This window comes from Oncorhynchus kisutch, linkage group LG8 (genome assembly GCF_002021735.2).
Source record: "Oncorhynchus kisutch isolate 150728-3 linkage group LG8, Okis_V2, whole genome shotgun sequence".
Taxonomy (NCBI): Eukaryota; Metazoa; Chordata; class Actinopteri; order Salmoniformes; family Salmonidae; genus Oncorhynchus; species Oncorhynchus kisutch.
Window position 1 is genome coordinate 65,115,052 of NC_034181.2, and position 20,506 is coordinate 65,135,557.

A 20,506-nucleotide genomic window follows, 5' to 3' on the forward strand; every position below is an offset into this window, starting at 1 on the left:
CGCTGTTATCGCCCAACCTGCAGCTGCCACCCAGCCACATATTCAGCACAACATGGGCAAAAAAAAGAGGTTGTGGAGAGATTTATTCAGGCTGCCATTGCAATGAGGGCATGAAAAGCCCCTGTTTCCCTGCCCTGCCCGCAAAACGGTAAAGGGGACTTGCTGATCCCTCAGTTGCTGTTCCTGTCATTTGTGCTACCTGACAGTCTCTCAGGGGATTTGTGTCCCGTCCGTGATGATTCAGCATATGCCTCTCATGTCTCTGCAGAATGAGTCCAGACGCTCTTCATCCCAAGAGGTTTAGGCAGTGGATGATGTACCTTTTCAAGAATTAAGCGATGTGGTGGTATCATAATGCATCCTGTGTTTAAACCAGCTTTTCGGTGCTCTTTCCCATCTCTCTTCCCCTCTCTGCTCAGGGTAGCTGGAAGGGAGGTGGAGTGTGAGCTACTGTATGTGTAGTGTGTCACACAGTTTAGCCTGGCGATGTGAAGCAGCAGAGCGGCAGGACGGGCATAGAGAGACAGCTGCGTCCAGCCAGGTCATGCAGACAGAGAAGGTTCAGGGGAGGTAGTCAGATTTCTACACCCCTTACCTGACTCACATCTCAGTCCGTTATTGTTCCTTGACAGACACAGCCCAATATCGTATCATGCACAAAGCTTTTTCTATGTGAACAAACCCAGATGAAAACATAATGCTAGATATGAGTGGTCCACCACAATGACCACTCTGGCCATGTGAATGGTGAAGCTGTGTGGGGTTGTATGGCATAGGCCATGACCTGCACTGTAAAGACCTGCCCCTAATAACGGCCACCTAGATTGCACTTTTTTTTTTTTCTCCTAAGCAGCTTGTGTAGGAAGTGATTATGAAATGAAACTGCTTGACAAAACAAAAGGTCCCATTGCCAGACCTGTCAAGTGCCAGCGAGCGCAACCTTCTGATAGGCTGTTTCCATTTTCTATCAATCAACCTTTCACCTTCTTGTGATAGAGGGGTCTGGTGAGGTGAATTCCCTCTCCAGTTGCATGTCTGTGCATTTCTCCTCCAGACCTCCATAAGGAAGAGAGTGGGAGGGTATTTAAGCAAATCTTGGGAATCTTAGACATTCTCTGTTATACAAGATTTATGTAATGACTTCGGAGCTTGTCATGTTTATCCATCCACTAAATGTTGGTGTTATATCAAATTGCAGATTGTGTTTGCTGTTTGTTATTAAGTCCGGGTTTCACAGCTCGTGCAGGTGATTTGTGCTCATCATGCCTGACTGGTCTGCTGGAAAACCGTCTCGCGTTCAGCGCTGCTTTCTGTGCCACTGAACTCACACTCCTGAACTACGACTGTAATGTGAGAAACACTCATTTTATCAAATGTATACTGTGTGCTTGTTGTTCCACATAGGGTGAGGAAGGATTGGGTTGTATTTCACACAAAAAAATATTTTTGAGTAAATGGGCCAGTCTGTTGTAGGGCCCAGATGTTGGATCAGCCATATTAAAAGTGCAGTGAGTAACAGGAGGCAGCAGGATCAGGTGCAAAATAGCATCCAGTTTATTCACAGTGAAAATGTTGTACAGCTGAAAGACGAAATCCAATGGATATTTACATAGGTCTAGAAAGATATTTACAAAATAAACAGATTTCAAATACTGTCTAAACACTGAACAATTCAGCCTATCCCAAGCCAACTATAGTAGATTGGAGTATACCAGCCTATTGCCCCTCAGCTTCCCCACAACTCACATACCTGAGCTAAAACAGAACTGAAGTACACCTGAAAACAGGTATCTTTATACAAATGGTCTCTCTCATATGGACCATACCATTAACCATGTATACTCTTAACCAAAAACATTCATTACATTATGCAACAGGTATCTTCAATGTATCCACATTTAAATAGAAAACATTCTAGAAGTAAACTCAAAGCGGGAACACTTTTAATAAATTAATATATAGTATAGAGTACTGATGTACAATAGGCAGCAAGGTAGGACTATTACTAGTAGCACCTATCAGTCCAAAACATGTACGCTTATGCACAGCGGTGTTCTATAATATTGGACTGTTGGCTTTTATACTTTTCGAATCCTCAGCGTGGCTCAAACAATTATTCCAACTGTGAACACATTCAAATGAAAAGAGGACATGTACAGTATGTGGAGCCGCGTTGGTTGGGAATTTTGGCGAGGTGCACGTCCCCGCGGATGTTGGTCGAGCTGCATAGCTTTTACCAGTATTATAATTGTCTTTGATTTGTCTAGAAACAATATGTTACGGTTTTCTAAGTGTGATGAAGGAGAGTCGGACCAAACTGCAGCGTGTCGATTGCGATCCATGTTTATTTAAACAAACGTAAACACGACTAAACACGAACACTACAAAAACAATCAACGAAACGAAAACCGCCTATACTTGTGTCAACTAACGTAAACTAACATCAAACAAGGACATCAAGACACTCAGGACAAATAGGACAATCACCCACGACAAACTCAAAGAATATGGCTGCCTAAATATGGTTCCCAATCAGAGACAACGATAAGCACCTGCCTCTAATTGAGAACCACTCCAGACAGCCATAGACCTTGCTAGATAACCCCACTAGCTACAATCCCAAAAACATACACACCAAAACCCCAAGACAAAACACACCACAATACAAAAACTCCATGCCACACCCTGGCCTGACCCAATACATGAAGAAAAACACAAAATACTTAGACCAGGGCGTGACACAATATCTGATAATGGTTGCGATCGTTCTATTCGGGAATTTATATATTTTGGTTATTTTTCCCAGACAACCGTAGACAAATGTAATTTCCATCATGTCATTTAACATCCATTTTAGTTGGAAATAAAATATCATACAATTTATTTATAACACATTTCTTATACATTTGTACATAACTTGTATTGAATATTCTTTTGAGTGATTTTTAAGGTTTTCCTAATATGAATAATTCAACACGACGCCTGAATGTATAAACTTGCCCCGGTGACAGCTGAAAAATGCACTTATCATGAAAAATAAGATATTTCCTCCCAAACTTTTTGTGAGATCATGATAACAACCATATGATATACCTATCTAAAATAAATCATTACGTGTAAATTATACATAATATACTCATTTACCTGAAAAATATGGGTTGTGGTGGAAATGACATGTATGTAAAAAAAAACTTATTTGATTGCAAACATGTTAAACAACAACCATTGTTAAACATTGAATTAATATAAGACAAAGTTCCAAACGGTTCCAAAACACTGGAACTAGCACCTTTTCAACATGAGAACAATGTTTTGGCTACACACAGACGCAACAACTAGAAATTCTAGCACATATATTGAAGGAAGAGTTCATTGAGAGTTACACATGTTTTATTTAATGTCTGATTTTATGTCCTGCTTTGTATGTACTTTATAGTGAGTTTCCAAGGGTATCTAGAAAGAGAGCTAAGTTGCTCCCAGACAAATGCATCCATCTCCATGTGCCTTTTGGTCACTGAATGGGGCTCAGGGACAAGTCCAAGCGCATGCTGTGGTCTGTATGATGTCGTCTCTCATCTGCCAACAACAACAAATAATGGTTGGGGCCAACGCGACAAGAGCACCACTCTCTGCGTGACATCTTGCACGATGCCAGGGTAAACATCCTGATCATACTCCACCACACTCCGATCAATGCTTCACTTAGATCTTCAATGGGCTGGACGGCACTGTGAGATGTGTTGGATTTTCCATCTTGGTCTGCCTCTGTTTTTTCAACCAGAATCAGTCTGTGGACTGAAACAGTTGCAGTGATGTGGAAAGGAACAGGAGTATCCTCCAAGTTATCTCTCCTGGACTGTCGTTGACAATCTGGAAACACAGGAAATTCTAAAAGTTATGCACATTCGAAATAGGTAATGATTGCATAGTCTAGTGATATAGAGAGTAGTGATAATATGTTTGTATAACAAATGTGAGATTTGATATAAAATAACCCATAAATATTACCTGGTATATCTTCATTGTCCCACGCATTTTCTCCAGGTGATCTGGTAGAAGGGCCTCCATACTCGCTATCTCCTCCTCTGAGATATATAACTGCTTGATAGCTGACTGATCTTTTGACAGGTCCTCAAATACAGTTCTTCCATTTGGGAGGTCCATGCCTTGTGCCACAATTCCATTTGCTCTTCGTTTCACAGCTGTTCCTACCTCATCAGCTTGGCCTTTTCCATGTCCGGCTTCTAGGAAATTCCATGTGACACTTTCACTTTTCTTTTTTTTTTACATTGAAACTTTATTTAACTAGGCAAGTCATTTAAAAACAAATTCTTATTTACAATGACGGCCTACTCTCTAGAAGCCCATTTCAAAGGGAAGGGTGGAGAGATAGTACATTTTGGGGGGGGACTGGGTTGAAGGCCCATCACTCACAAAGTGTTCAGCAGTAGCCGATGGGCAGAGCTCAAGGAAGTAGGTCAGTGTTTTTGAGAGATGGGCCCAGATAGCAGAGGGGTCATGCCGCATAGAAGAGCTCAGTGTGCAAAGTGAAACTGTATCATTTGTGGTGTATCCAACACAGGCGTGGAGAATCTGCTTGTGAGAATTACAACTACCTGAATTTCACTGGTGTATTTACACAGGTAGTTCACTGCAAAATATACAACTTTGATCTCCTCTTTTCCCAGGTTCTCTTTTAACTTAAGGATCAGACCCTTTTTTTCCAATTTTGCCGACCCAAATCTAACTGCCTGTAGCTCAATACCTGAAGCAAGGATATGCATATTCTTGATACCATTTGAAAAGAAACACTGAAGTTTGTGGTAATGTGAAATTAATGTAGGAGAATATAACACATTAGATCTGGTAAACTATAATTTTTTGGGGGCATGCTATCATCTTTGAAATACAAGAGAAAGGCCATACATTGAGATAGGATTCTAGGTATAATTTACACTTTGTCCACAAGATGGAAGCAGTGTGTGTGCAAAGTTTCAGACCGATGCAGTGAATAATTACATCACTACACAATACGTTGTATCAAGTCTGCCAGGAGTTGGTCAATTTATACATTTTCAAGTACATAAATATAGAGAATATACAAAAAATAATATGGTAATACATTTTTTTAGTTTACACACTCCCAGGGATGTCATACATGATGGATCATTAGCTTCCCTACAGTAAAGACACTAACTTTCACACATCTAGATGGGCGGGCGGGGTGGGTGTGGAGCCAGAGACAGCAGCGGGATCAAACTGTAGAACCCAGTTCATACATTTGAATATAGAAAATACTTTTTTTTCAAACAAAACTACACTAGATTTTTATCTCTGGGACCCTCAGGAGGAAACATGAGAGCCATGTTACTGAATTATTTACACATTATTTACCTTCAGAGGTGAATGTATTAAACTAGTTGCCGTGATAAAAGTGTTTTGTTGTTGTGCACTGTTCTTAAACAGCATGGTATTTTTGTTGATGTAATAGCTAATGTAAATTGGACACTGCAGTTAGATTAACAAGAATTCAAGCTTTCTGCCTGTATAAGACATGTCTAAGTTCCATAGAAAGTTGGCTGTTGTGTACAATGTCATTCTAGTCACATTTTCCAAAATTTAGCAACAACTGTCCCTATTTAGGGACACTGATCCCATAGAGGATTTATTAATTAATCATTCTCTCAGTTTGGAATGTTGGTGTTGAATGTTGTACACGTGTTTTCCCCAACTTCTCTTTCAATCCTTTGTAGAAGTCCTCCACACATTTTGTTTTACTATCAAATGTACAGTGAGCTTCTCCATGTTTTCCTCTTTGTTTTTCTTCTCTCTCTCTTCAGCTTTGTTTTCCACTCAAATCACCATGTCTGCTCACCAGCATCAAAGTCATATGTTTTAAGCTCTTTTGCTTGGCGAAGGGATCACTCTCTATACATGCACTACTTCTTCAGGTTCTCACAACACAAAGGCTCAATAAGGTTCTCAATCTTGGTCTGCTGGCTTGACAACCAAAAATGACATATTTTGCAGAATTCATAGTAGGAAATTTGAATCTCTGAATATTCCCTCTTAAACTTCTGATACAGGTTCTGAATTGCGGCACTCAAGAAGCGCTTCTGCTTTTCTCCCTTGTTCCTCGTTAGTGTCATTTTCCCCTGTTGTTGCTCTACTGTTGTCATCGCGTTTATAGAATCCAGTGATTTTCTTTTTGAAGACATGATGGCCTGTTTTCATTTGCCCTTCTTGCTTTTGCTGAAAATCTAAATTCTTGACCCCTCCATACTAGCAATCATGCTAGGTAGTTCTACACTCTTAGGAAAAAAGGTGCTATCATATCATACCGTAGGAGAACCCTTTGAAGAACCCTTTTTGGTTCCAGGTTAAACACTTTTTGTTTCCAGGTAGAACCCTTTTTTGTTCCTTGTACCCTCTGTACAAAGAGTTATACATGGAACCCAGACAGTTCTATTTTTATTTTATTTAACCTTTATTTAACCAGGAAGGGCTCATTGAGATTAAAATCTCTTTTTCAAGAGCGCCCTGGCCAAGATGGGCAGCACCAAGTCATTACAAAGAAATGACAGACAGACAACATGAAAAACTACAAGTAATCTAGTTAAAACCATTGAATTCACAAGAGTATAAAACAGCAAATTAAAAACATTGGCAGGTCAGGGAATCAGCCACAAAATCCTTCATCAGTGATTTAAAAACACCAATCGGGACAAGTTCTTCCAGTTTAAAAGTATTTTTTAAGGTGTTCCAAGACGATAGCGCAGAGTACATAAAAGCCCTTTTACCAAATTTAGTTTGGACATTTGGAACAGTTAGCAGGATAAAGTCCAGCAAACGAAGAGAGTACCCACCACATTTCTGAACAATAAAAATGCACAAATAAAAGGTAGTAAACCCAAAATGGCTTTGTAAATAAAAGTATACAAAGTGCAGTGGTGCACTTTTGGGTTTTGCAGTTTAAAATAAATCTCAAAGTGCCATGGTAAAGAGTGTCAATTGATCTCAAACACTGAGCGGAAGCATTCATATGTAAAATATCCCCATAGTCTAGTAAAGGCATAAATGTAGCTGATACTAGCCTCCTTCTGGCTTCAAAAGAAAAACAGGCCTTATTCCTAAAATAAAAACCCAATTTCAGCTTCAATTTTTTAAAAGTTGTTGAATATGGAATTTAAAAGAGAGGCCGTCATCAATTAAAATTCCAAGATATTTATATGAGGTTACAACCTCAATCTCCTTGCCCTGACAGGTAGTAATAGGTGAAAGGTTCAGACGTCTATTTCTTGCATTATAAAACACCATTAGTTTAGTCATGTCAGTATTGAGGATAAACTTCAATTGAAACAAAGTATGTTGAACAGTATAAAAAGCAGTTTGCATGTTCTGGAAAGCTTTTGTAAGCGATGAGGCACAACAGTAAATAACAGTATCATCAGCATAAAAATGAAGTTGTGCATTTTGGACATTTTTGTCTAAATCATTTATATAAATAGTGAATAAGACAGGACCAAGTACAGAGCCTTGGGGCACACCATTCAAGACAGACAATTTAACAGACATAAGCCCATCAAATTGAGTGCACTGTGTTCTATCAGACAGATAGTTAGCAAACCATGCAACTGCATGCTCCGAAAGACCTACCTCGACAATCTCTGCCTTAGTATAGCATGATCAACTGTCTCAAAAGCCTTAGAGAGATCAATAAAAATTGAGGAACCAAAAGGGTTCTACCTTCAACCAAAAAGGGTTCTTCAAAGGGTTCTCCTATAGTATGATATGATAGCACCTTTTTTCCTAAGAGTGTAGCACTACCTAGCATGATTGTTACCTTGCTAGCACCCATATGAGGGTGAAGCTAGCGTAACTAGATGAGTTACCACTGTATACCACCAGAGATTTCCACTATCAGCGATAAATCGGATAGCCGCGCTAGCTTCACCCTCATTGAGGTGCTAGAAAGTAGCAAGAATGCTAGATAACGCTAGATATCAACAGCAATTCAGTAGTGGCTGGAAGCTATAATTAGCTTTGATTGGTCAATCGCGCCACGATATCACAGAATATTTGCATGAAGTTCAGCTTTCCCCAACAAACAGTGCATTTCTACACAACACGTTGGGGGTAAGGAAACAACGAAGCCTCATTCATTTTCAATGGAGGGAAGGGAAGTCGGCGGGGGGACAATAGGGCGCTGGGAGCATGGTCGTGGGAGAGTGAACAGGGTGGAACCAAAGTTGGAGAAACCTGAATTTATGCAAATACGCCGCGATATCCAAATGATGATTATGTTATGTGGAAATCCCCTCCCCTTTTCATGCTCCCTTGCCCATGCTCGCATCGCCCAATGGTCCCCTCGCCCATTTCACTTCCCTCCATTGAAAATGAATGGCTTCATCTCCCTATGGTGTTCAACACAGATCAGTGGATCTCGGCAGTCACTCACTCCTAGTAAGCACGTGACAAACACTGACAGATATGGAGCTCCGAGATGCTCAAATTACAAACAAAGGAAACAAACAAACTGTATTTTTTGTAAGCTCAGAGTGTGTTCATGTGCACCTAAATATCACATCCACTTCAAGGATGCAAACAGGTGAATTACTGCATTTAATAATGAAACTGAAATGTGCCAAAAACTTGACCAAACATTTCCTCAACACATGTAAATACTCATGATATTGGCATGAAGATGAAAAGAACAGCAATATTAATTTGGGAGAAACCATTTATAAGGGGATGTATTAAAAAGTGTTTGAGCGAGCATACCATCCCCACTTCATTTAAAGTCCATACCCACTTCATTTTGATCCTACAACTTAATTCCCATTGAAATATTTATTTTGAGTTTCTGACTAAAACCGGGAATAAGCTTACGTCATCCATGGTGTGTGATCTCTCGCGCTATCTCTCTCTATATCTTTATCTCTCTCTATATCTCATTCTCTCTCAACAGCTGGGTAATTACAGGCTCTTGTATCATCTAATTCAATATTTCTTCAGACAGAATGATGAGAGCAAGCAGCATTATACAGTTATTTGATTATGAGCTACTCCACCCATCTGCTCTTTTCGGAGTGAAAGTGTCATATTACCCATCAGGGTAACAGTGAACTAAGTGGCTTATATTCAGTTATAGATATTTTGTAACAGACCGATCATACCCACCAGAAGCAATATTAAAAATGTCTTGATGCAACTTGTTGCAGTCCATTTTATTGCCATAGATACACAAGGCCTACCCATTGCATTGAGAGACAGGTTTACAAAACAAGCCAGTCAATGAACACAAAACAGGGATTGTTAGCTGCAAGTACTGCCATTGGGGACCACAGGAGAAAATGAGATCCAGTGCATTTCTCCCATCTTCAGTTTCTTTTCTCTCCATTCTTACTTAGACTCATCTCTTGTAAGAGTGCCCTGAAAGAAATGGCACATCTGAATGGCCTCATGTAGATAATGCTCTCATTCTTCCACCAAAAGACCTATTAACCAAGAACATCTGAAGACATCAAGTTTGTCGTTGGTAACTCACCCCTGCCTTACCATATAGTTTGTACACTATAGGAAGTTTTCTAGGTAATGAGCCTTATAGCAGTACCTCAAAACATGTAACCAAATACAAGGCTGGTGGACAGAAGTGTTAAAGTCTGACGGATGCAACATGACGTGGTCTGCTGTCCACACCTTTGTCTTTGGTGACCATACCTTAGGTAGTGTTGACAAAGTCAAGCAATGTGTTCAGCAGGCTCTATCTTGTCTTTATGTGGCTCTTTTCTCCCTGCGAAATGTTGAAGCCTTTTTTACATGACCTCTAGGGAGGCAGGCACAAAGCTGTCTCTGTGTGCACATTTGTTTGGTAACACCCAGCAGCACAATGGCAAAAGGTTGCCTCAATAGACCATTAGATGAAAAACTGTTCTCGCCATAATGTTTTCTACAGAGCCAACAATTACATGTGTTGTATGTGGAAATGTTAACTCATATAGTATGTTGGTGTTTTTTTATCCTTGCATTTGATATTTTCCAGTTATAGCTTTGTAGCACAGAGGACCTGTCTGGACAGGTAGGTTTGAATACAATGAGGCCCTCAACCCTTTTAGACCCCCCTAATGTCCATCCTTCCTAAGACTCCTGCATTACATAGGCCCTGCCTCCTTTCGCCCCCTAACCCTGTAAATGAGGAAACATTTTGTTAGGAGAGATTTAGACAAGCTGCCAATAGAGATGGTCCGCAGGAGTTTTCAGGTGACTGCTCAGGTTTCTCTGAGTCTGCACATCAGCTGCTGAGGGGACGTAGAGGGACACCATTTTTATTTTCTTCTCTCCTCATGTAGCTTGACTGTATACTGTATATACTGTATTGTATACTACTCGTTATCCTACTTGTAGATTTAAAGGGCATTCAAAGTTACTATGACAACTCTTGAGATGGAGAAATGTCTGTGCAAGATCACAAAATACACATTTCAGACATGTAAATTGAACATGTAAAATTAATTTCTAATAGGAGCCCAGTTCCCTGCAGAGCAAAGCTGTGTATGACTTCCATCTCCTTCCATAGAAGCATCAAAGGCCATCAAAGATCTTTATATAAAGCTACGGTTAGTCTTTTTTGTATAGGACAGTGTTACAATAGGCCTAAAGAATTGTCTAGGATAATTGTAACCTAACCATAGTAGTTTAGCTCATATTGAAATAATTGAACACAGTTCTGATTGTATATGATCCATTGAATGGTCTTTTATATTCTCTAGCTTTGGCAAACATACTGTAGCATCTCGGAGAAAAACAATTACATCTTTGGATTTGGGCTATTCTATGCAGGAGTGCTCATGTATCATCCCGCCCAGACAAAACATTATCTCAATGAATCCCCCTCATTACATTTATTAAAAAGCCTGGGCTGAATTCCCCTTGATATCATTGTGGCTTAATCTTTAGCAGGGACAGCAGTTCCAACACTGTCTAGACAAAAAAGAAAAGTCCCGGAGGCTCCTCTTGGAATCGAAGGGCATGTTGGGATTGTGAAGCTGAAAGGGTTGTGGTTCTAGAGGAATCCTGTTCGCACAGAGCTAGAGAAATGCCAGCTCTGGTACCTGTGCCCAAACTGTGCCTGATGAGTAAGCTTTTCCATTGTCGAGCATTGTCTGGCTTTGGGAGAACTCATAGTGATAAATCAGAAATAATGAATTGTGTAGTAGACAATCTGATAACAAGTCAGTCAGTCAGACTCAGTCATAGCACAAACCTCTCCTAAATGAAAGTGCATTTGCAGACACATGACCCGCGGTTTGCTTTGTCTTTAATTTCTTCCGTATCATATGGAACGGAAACATTTGATTTCTTCCGTATCATATGGAATGGAAACATTTGATTTCTTCCATCTCGCATGGAACAATTCAGATGCAAGCAGATTTTTTTTCCAGAGGATGATCAATTTGTGTTTTTCCTTAAACGATCGCAAACAAGAATTTCATCCAACTTGGCAACTCGCATCTTGGCTTCGGAGGATTTAGTAGATTTGATCATCATATGTTTGACTATCGGTGTGTTAAAACCAGAAGGAACAACGAGGAGTATGGTGATGAAGTTTTCAGCAGTTGCTTATGAGGCATGAGATGTAGTGTCGTTGATCTCGGTGCTCTGAGAGAGACATCACATAACCCAGCTGCCAGAGAGACAGGACAGGACAGCCTAAGTCCCTTTCCTTCTCTGCTAATGGGAATTCCTGATGATATCACTCAAAAGAGCCTCTCCAACAAGCCAGCTTTTATCAGGCTGATTACAGCCAGGCCTCACCTGCTGTGCAACAGGTCCATAGTCTCTTTTGATGTCGGCTCACCTAGAGCCTGCATCCCTGAGCTCACTCACTCTCTGGAAGAGGAGTGTTGACTCCAGCTAGAGATGTTGTCTTTGACAAGTTAATGAAAAGTTAACCCAGATTGTATATTTTACTATGATCTGAGGATTTAAATAACATTCATTTTAAGGCAGACCCAGTATTTGCATATTTTTGTTTTCCTTTTTAACACACAGCTACACACAGACACACATGGTACACACGCAACCAGTCCTTGTCACTGTTCATGACACATGTCCATTCTCTTCAGCATATGGGGGCTTGAACTATTGCTTCAGGTCAGAACAAGGGCTTAAAATCTGCATTCTGCAAACTGCAATCTGTGTGTATTTGTTTCACAACACTGATATGATAGAGAGTATTAGCAATGACTCTGTGAATGCTATTGTTTTTGTTGGGTTTAAGTTAAGGATTTAAGTGAAGGTTATTGCTCCCAAATGAGAATGATGGAGATCCCTTGGACATAATCAGATGTTAAAACACTGAGAGGATGCAATCTACTGATACAATACTACTGTTAAAATAGTGTTTCTCCCATAGCAGTGCAGGGCTAGGATGTTCACTCTTCAAATGTATCCACTGGGTCATTACTTCAGATGAGTATTTTGTAGTTTTGTTCTCACACCAGTGTTTGTGAATTTGGTATAATTAATTAAGTGATAACTGGTCAGAGACATTGATATACAGATATTGTGAAAATATCCCAGCTATGTGGTCCTGTTTGACCTCATACCAAAGATGGTTTAGTATGAAGATATGTAGAAACTGATTCTCCAACACAAATCCCTGATCACGATAGTAGCGATAGGTTCATGCGTAGAAACACGTCATCAGGTCTAACGTTGTTTTTCGCTGAACTGGGCATGTGCAGGCCGTTAAATCAAAGGTAGTCATTCGATACAAAGGAGTTTTGACGAAAATGAAAACGTGTCAGTTTGTCACATTCACGAGGTTGGAGTTATAACATGTTCAGCTACTTGGCTCCAATCTAGCTTGTGCCTTAATTGACTTCTCAAACCTCAAACCCAATTCTGGCCTGCCGAGTCTGCTTCCCAAGCATTTTTGGAAGTATCACGATTTTGGGCCTCTTGGTTTAGAAACTCATTGCTACTGCTCATACCAAACCGCATTACATTTTTGTTTGTTCCCCCATGGTGTCAATAATCCTTCTCTGTGGGGTGGCCTGTTGTCTACCAGTCCCAACATGTATAAATGCAGGTATAAATGCTTTATAAATACTGGGCGAGCCCTGAAATACAGAAAGTGACCGTTGAAAAGCCAAGGCTCACTAAGGCATACCCTGGATATTTCTCCGGCCGCAATAGTGACGCAGGATTTTCCTTTTTTCAAATGTAGAACTTCTTCGGACACACATTGAGTAACCATTTTATTTCATCTCTTCTATAAGTTCTCACAGATGCCCAGACAACAGGTTGCCGGGACAACATGATTGACCTTTTTACCTCAAAGGAGGCCTCTGCTTTTAATGACAACAAGGAGCTATGCACTCAAGCACATTGATCTGACAAAAGGTCCCAGTTCCCACTCTATATTTGCAATTTCAGTAGAAATGCTACATACTTGAGTCAAAGTTTCAAAGTATTTCTCAGCTATAGTATACTGGAGCCCGATCTTGAACTGCACTGTTGGTGAAGGGCTTGTAAGTAAGCATTTCACGGTAGGTCTACATTTGTTGTATTCGGCGCATGTGACAAAATACAGTTTGATTTGATTTGAAATGTGGTACACTGTTTTTACAGATGTGTATTTCCTCAAGTATATTGGTGTCTGTGAGACAGATAAAGTCAGACTTTTGAAAAGTACTGAGATAAGTCAGATGAGTATTGAGAATTCTGTTGAACAGTAGAGCAGGAGCTGTTGCTGAAGTATCATCTAATTTCATGATTCATTCCATCATCAGAGAAACCAGCTCCGGATACCCCTAACCTTGGCCTTGCCTTCCACTGATTAACATGCACTCAGGAATGGAGATAAAATACTGTGTGGTACCAAGATTGTGAGAATTATAGGGAAACTCCCAGGTCTCATTGACAGCTCTTATAATGGGAGAAAGAGAAGGAGAGCGAGAGGGAGCACAGATTAGATCAATATCTTGGCACACGTTTCTGTTAGATGGTAGAATGTCTGAGGGCTTTAGATCAGGTTTAATAAAGGTACATATGTAGGATCTTAATTTGATCACCCTGTTGCAGGAGAACTTAAAACTTGTACTGTATTTGAGGTTTAAAAAGGCTTCTGAAGTTTGTAATTTCCACTTAGAAATTTCTGACTTGATTTTACCTTACAAAAAATATAAACTTCTCCAAAATGTCCATTAATTATAATCCACATAATTATTCACATTTCCTGTTGCTGCATAATGTTTTTTTTGCTGTAGCAAACTGGCTGAAATTAAGATTCTACATCTGTAGAATTGGATTAGAATTTATTGTGTTTGACAGGGCGTGGCCTGTAGCCATTGGCCCAGAGAGTGCACACGGGAACAGTCTGCACTGTGCACAGCAATTTCATTTTGTCCTCCAAGCGCTAGGCTACCACTGTCTGTGTACCCATGTGTGCAGGTAAGACTGCCAAGTCAAGGTCAGAAATCATATTGGTATTTTCATTTACACAATGCAAGATTGATTCAATCTGTGAAATGTCAAGCAGGCCCTCTAGCTGGGGGTGAATAATTCCACTGCCATGTGTTCTATGAACCTCTCTGTTGACTTGCTTGTCTTGGAATGTGGGGTTCTCTAGAGTTTCAAAGAGAGCTGGAGATATGCCCTCTAGGCACTCAGGGACTCTTCAAGGAGGGGCTTGTGTTTATCTGTCAGAAGGCTTCTCTGAACTGGAGGAGTTCAGGACCCCAATTAGTGTTTACCTATGGAGTGCACATCACTAAATCTGAACAAAACGATGCAATGCCATAACGTCGGAGAGTATTTTGCATTACATGTATTTGTTTAGGAGACACCCTTATCGAGACTGAGTTTTAGTGTCAGCAGTATGTTTTTGGAACTTGAAGGGAATATTGTTGAATAGTGTCCTGCATACAGTTTTCTTATGGGACTAGTGGTCCAGCAGCGTGAGGGATGTGAGGGATGTGGGCTGCACTACCCACTATTTGAGGGTCGTGTGAATGGAGGTACTACAAGGCTCCTGATATCTGAAGTCACTTTGAAGTGAACATGCAGGCTTTGAAATCGTATCCACAACAGGGTTTTGTTTTTTCTTTAGTCAAGCCCACATGTCTACTTTAGATCTTTAACCATATCATTTTCACTTTCCTGCACTATTGAGACCAAAGAAATTAGGGGAGAGGATGTGTTTTGCAAAATCAGTTCCAAGGATGCAAATGTGCTGTTGATGGTAGAACAACTTTTGTTAGACTTCAAGGAGACAGATAAATGCATCATATCAGATCATCATTGGCCTTCTCTAAGCAATGCATCTATACCAGTGTAGGCTGCTGAGGGGAGGACGGCTCAAAATAATGACTGGAATGGAGTATAATGGCTGGAATGGATTGAATGAAATGGAACAAATGATTGTATTTGATACCATTCCATTCACTCCATTCCGGCCATTATTATGAGCCGTCCTCCCCTCAGCAGCCTACACTGGTATAGATGCATTGCATAGAGAAGGCCAATGATGATCTGATATGATGAATTCTCCTTGAAGACTAACTTAACATGTGCAGAAGGGAGTTGTACATCTAGGTTGTATCCATCAACTGCGGTAAAGGTGGGGCTGCAGTATCAAGCTGACAAAATGAAACCCATCCCAACCTGGGACACTGAGTGCTTCTATGCACGTGTCTGCACGCCTAAACAAACACTCTTCTGCCCTGGGCTGAGGACTTTTCTGTGTGACTTGGATTAAGGCTGAGCAAGTGATAGATTTGTCTAACGTCAGACGAACCAACAGTCATTCCGTCCGTATGAGTGATGAACATGGATGTGGAGACTTATTCCTATACCTGTGCTGCTTTTGGTTGCTGTTTCTATTGCAACACCGGGGAAAAAACATCTAATAAAACTGTTGTGCTGAAATGATTGAGACTCTAGCTGCAATATTCTGTATTTCCACTGTGGCTGGAACCTGATAACAGGTGATAGATTGTTTTTTGCATACTGTTGGTGGGAACCTCAATGTACGCACAGTTGAAGTCGGAAGTTTACATACACTTAGGTTGGAGTCATTAAAACCCGTTTTTCAACTACTCCACAAATTCTTGTTAACAAACTATAGTTTTGGCAAGTCGGTTAGGACATCTACTTTATGCATGACACAAGTCATTTTTCCAACAATTGTTTACAGACAGATAACTTCACTTATAATTCACTGTATCACAATTCTAGTCGGTCAGAATATTACATACACTAAGTTGACTGTGCCTTTAAACAGCTTGGAAAATTCCAGAAAATGTTGTCATGGCTTTAGAAGCTTCTGATAGGCAAACTTACATCATTTGAGTCATTTAGAGGTGTACCTGTGGATGTATTTCAAGGCCTGCCTTCAAACTCAGTACCTCTTTGCTTGACATCATGGGAAAATCAAAAGAAATCAGCCAAGACCTCCGAAAATAAATTGCAGACCTCCACATGTCTGGTTCATCCTTGGGAGCAATTTACAAACGCCTGAAGGTCACACGTTCATCTGTACAAACAATGGTACGCAAGTATGAACACCATGGGACCATGCAGCCATCATACCGCTCAGGAAGGAGACGCGTTCTGTCTCCTAGAGATGAACGTACTTTGGTGCAAAAAGTGCAAATCAATCCCAGAACAACAGCAAAGAACCTTGTGAAGATGCTGGAGGAAACAGGTACTAAAGTATCTACATCCATAGTAAAAAGAGTCCTATATCGACATAACCTGAAAGGCCGCTCAGCAAGGAAGAAGCCACTGCTCCAAAACCGCCATAAAAAAAGCCAGACTCCGGTTTGCAACTGCACATGGGGACAAAGTTCGTACTTTTTGGAGAAATGTCCTCTGGTCTAATGAAACAAAAATAGAACTGTTTAGCCATAATGAACATTGTTGTGTTTCAAGGAAAAAGGGGAAGGCTTGCAAGCAGAAGAACACCATCCAAACCGTGAAGCACGGGGGTGGCAGCATCATGTTGTGGGGGTGCTTTGCTGCAGGAGGGACTGGTGCACTTCACAAAGTAGATGGCATCATGAGGTAGGAAAATGATGTGGATATATTGAAGCAACATATCAAGACATCAGTCAGGAAGTTAAAGTTTGGTCGCAAATGGGTCTTCCAAATGAACAATGACCCCAAGCATACTTCCAAAGTTGTTGCAAAATGGCTTAAGGACAACAAAATCAAGGTATTGGAGTGGCTATCACAAAGCCCTGACCTCAATCCTATAGAAAATTTGTGGAAATATCTGAAAAAGCATGTGCGAGCAAGGAGGCCTACGAACCTGACTCAGTTACATCAGCTCTGTCAGGAGGAATGGGCCAAAATTCACCTAACTTATTGTGGGAAGCTTGTGGAAGGCTACCCAAAACGTTTGACCCAAGTTAAACAATTTCAAGGAAATGCTACCAAATACTAATTGAGTGTATGTAAACTTCTGACCCACTGGGAATGTGATGAAAGAAATAAAAGATGAAATAAATCAATCTCTCTACTATTATTCTGACATTTCACATTCTTAAAATAAAGTGGTGATCCTAAGTGACCTAAAACAGGGAATATTTTACTTGGATTACATGTCAGGAAAACTGAGTTTAAATGTAGTTGGCTAAAGTGTATGTAAACTTCCGACTTCAACTGTACAGTACAGCAGTCAGCTGAGATATACAAAATGCCCTGTTTAAAGATTAATGCGTCACAAAATGTCACCCTTTCTACAGTTATTGAGCTTAACATTAAAGGAAAATATAAAATAACTATATTTTGGTATTTGTTTCATTAGTCTTGTTGATATAGTCCCAAAATGTTTTGCTTGTCAGCACTCAAGTATTCAAGATATGTAACGCCACATCATCATATGATGCAAAATGCATCCTATGGGGACGAATTTCTGTATTTTGAAAGTAACATATCTTGAAACCTTAAGCGCTGAAAAGCTAAACATTTTGGGTTTACGTCAACAATCGACCAATGAAACAAATACCGAAACACAATTTTTGGGAAGAATGTCTTTCTGACATATACCAGATAGGTGCGGTGAAATGTGTTGTTTTACAGGGTCAGCGATAGTAGTACAGGGCACATCAACCATTTTTTTAGCTTGTCGGGTTGGGTATTTGAAACAGCGACTTTTCAGTTACTGGCCCAACACTCTCACCACTAGGCTACTTGCCACCTGAATGGCCTAATTTTTTCTCAACACAGAGACCTACATCAGATTGAGCCAGAGGTGGATTGTGTTAAACACATCAAAGAGCAGGTGTGAAATTACAGTCATATAGAGAAGTGCCAAAGGGCCTTACTTCGACTTCTCTTTTCTCTTCTCTCTCCTTATTTATTTATCTCGCTCTTTCTCTCTCTCCCTCCCTCCACCTCAATCTTTTAAATTGCTTCTGTCTGCCTCTATCCCCCTCTCACTCCCTCTTCCTCTGAAAATGCAGGGCAGGCCAAACTGCCAGGCATTAATCCAGCTTTGTCGATGTGCCAGGTCCCCTCCATCCCACCCCCAGCCCAGCTCCCAGATGACATTTAGGATGGTGAAAATTACCCATAGCATACACAGAACAGATCAGTGTTCCCACACACAGACAGAACAGCCACAGCCCAACACATCCAGCCACTAAGAATTAGGACAGACAGAGCCCAACACATTAAGGTTAAATTATTTCAGAAGCCCAGCTTTTGCTTTTTTAGCCCAATACTGTGCAGTGTTGTGGCTATGGCTGCTGCTGCCTATCTCCCAGAGCCATGCTGTGTGGAGAGGCTGCTGGGGGTGGAAGATACCCTAGTTGGGGATCAGGGGTCATTCGTCATCAGTCTCCCTGGATCCTTCTCTAAGCACTGTGTCAGTGTCAGCCATCTCCTATCTGGAACATGTACCGTATAAACAATCCAGTGTCATCCCCACCTTCTTCAGAACAGTATTAATGATAGGAGTGATGGCTTTTTAACTTCACTGGCCTACTATAATCATTCTTATGATTGCATGACCAAGTTATGTTTTGTCTTGTATGTTTTTTCATTGTATGTTTTTCTATTGCTTTCATTAGAATGATAAGTATGTTATCAGAGTTTACAGAACTGGTTGGAATGTCCTCTATGCAAACATAAGGGGGCCATACTTTTGAGCATTAGAATAAGTTTAAGTTTAAACTTTAATTCTGTCTCAAAATGCGCATCAGCCGATTAATAAAAAATCGTTGACGTAGTTGCATGTGATCAAACGCTATGTTAGCTGTTCCCATCAGATAACCTGGCAGATTTAGCCCTATGCTAACCTACACAGCCGTGATTATATCTGGTTTCAAATTCCGTGTCGGCCAATTAAAATTGTCTACGTAGTTGGACGTGATCCAACACTTGTTCATGAAAGCGTCCTTGTCCAACCGCACGTTCTGAAAATGAAAGCAACTAGATCACATGTGTTTGACTATCGAAAAAGTGAAATAACTCTCTGTGTAGAGTGCCTAGCTGCATGGAATTGTCACAGATTGTGGCCCTTTGAAATGTAGAATTATTATTAGTGAGAAGAGAAGTGCAGCCAAAACATTACATCTTACATTTTACGTAAAGATTTCAAATTGTTGGAGTCCCTCTTGCAGACTGACACACAGGTTACAGACACTGCTACATGAAATAAATTTCACTGCTATAGGCTATATTACATAGATGTGTAGGCTACACTTACATGCATAATGTTTAATATGCATTATTATAATTATCCACTTTGTCACGTATGCTTTTTGATTTGAGCATCGAGGACCAGCAATGAACACTGTTTTCCTTAACAAAAGTGGTTGACGCGAGGGGGGCTTGAACCCATTGTTAATGTGTACTGTCATTTATGAGTCAACCAACCACTTTAGCTGTGTGTGCCACCAGGAAAATTTAAGATAGCCCTCTGGTGGCCAAGTTGACCTATTTTAAGAAATGCAATTGGTTGGTGGATATAAAGTTTAAGATCTTTGATAGGCTTATATGGAATTTGTTACAGGAAATAATCACTGCCAGCTGGGTCAGGTTAGCTTAGGGCTATGTGGCAGGTAGCCTAGCAATAAGGAGCATTGGGCCAGTAACTGAAAGGTTGCTGGTTTGAATCCCCGAGCTGACTAGGTGAAACATCTGTCTGTGCCCTTGAGCAAGGCAGTTAACCATAATTGCTCCTGTAAATCTGCTAAATGACTGAAATGTAAAAAATATATATATTTAAATGGCAGAAAGCTAATATGTAGCGTTTGACAGTGTTGGGGAAGCTACTCTGAAATCATAGTTTACCAAACTACCAATTACTTCACAGTGGAAGTAGTTAAAGCTACACTAAAACTACCCTTAATAAAAACATAGTTTACATAAAACTACCTTTTAAAAAAATCACAACATCCAAGCTACTTCATGAAATTATCATATTTAAATCTTAAATGTTAAATATTTGTTTTTCCATGTATGAATCCGTTATTCCCTGTGTTTCTATGGG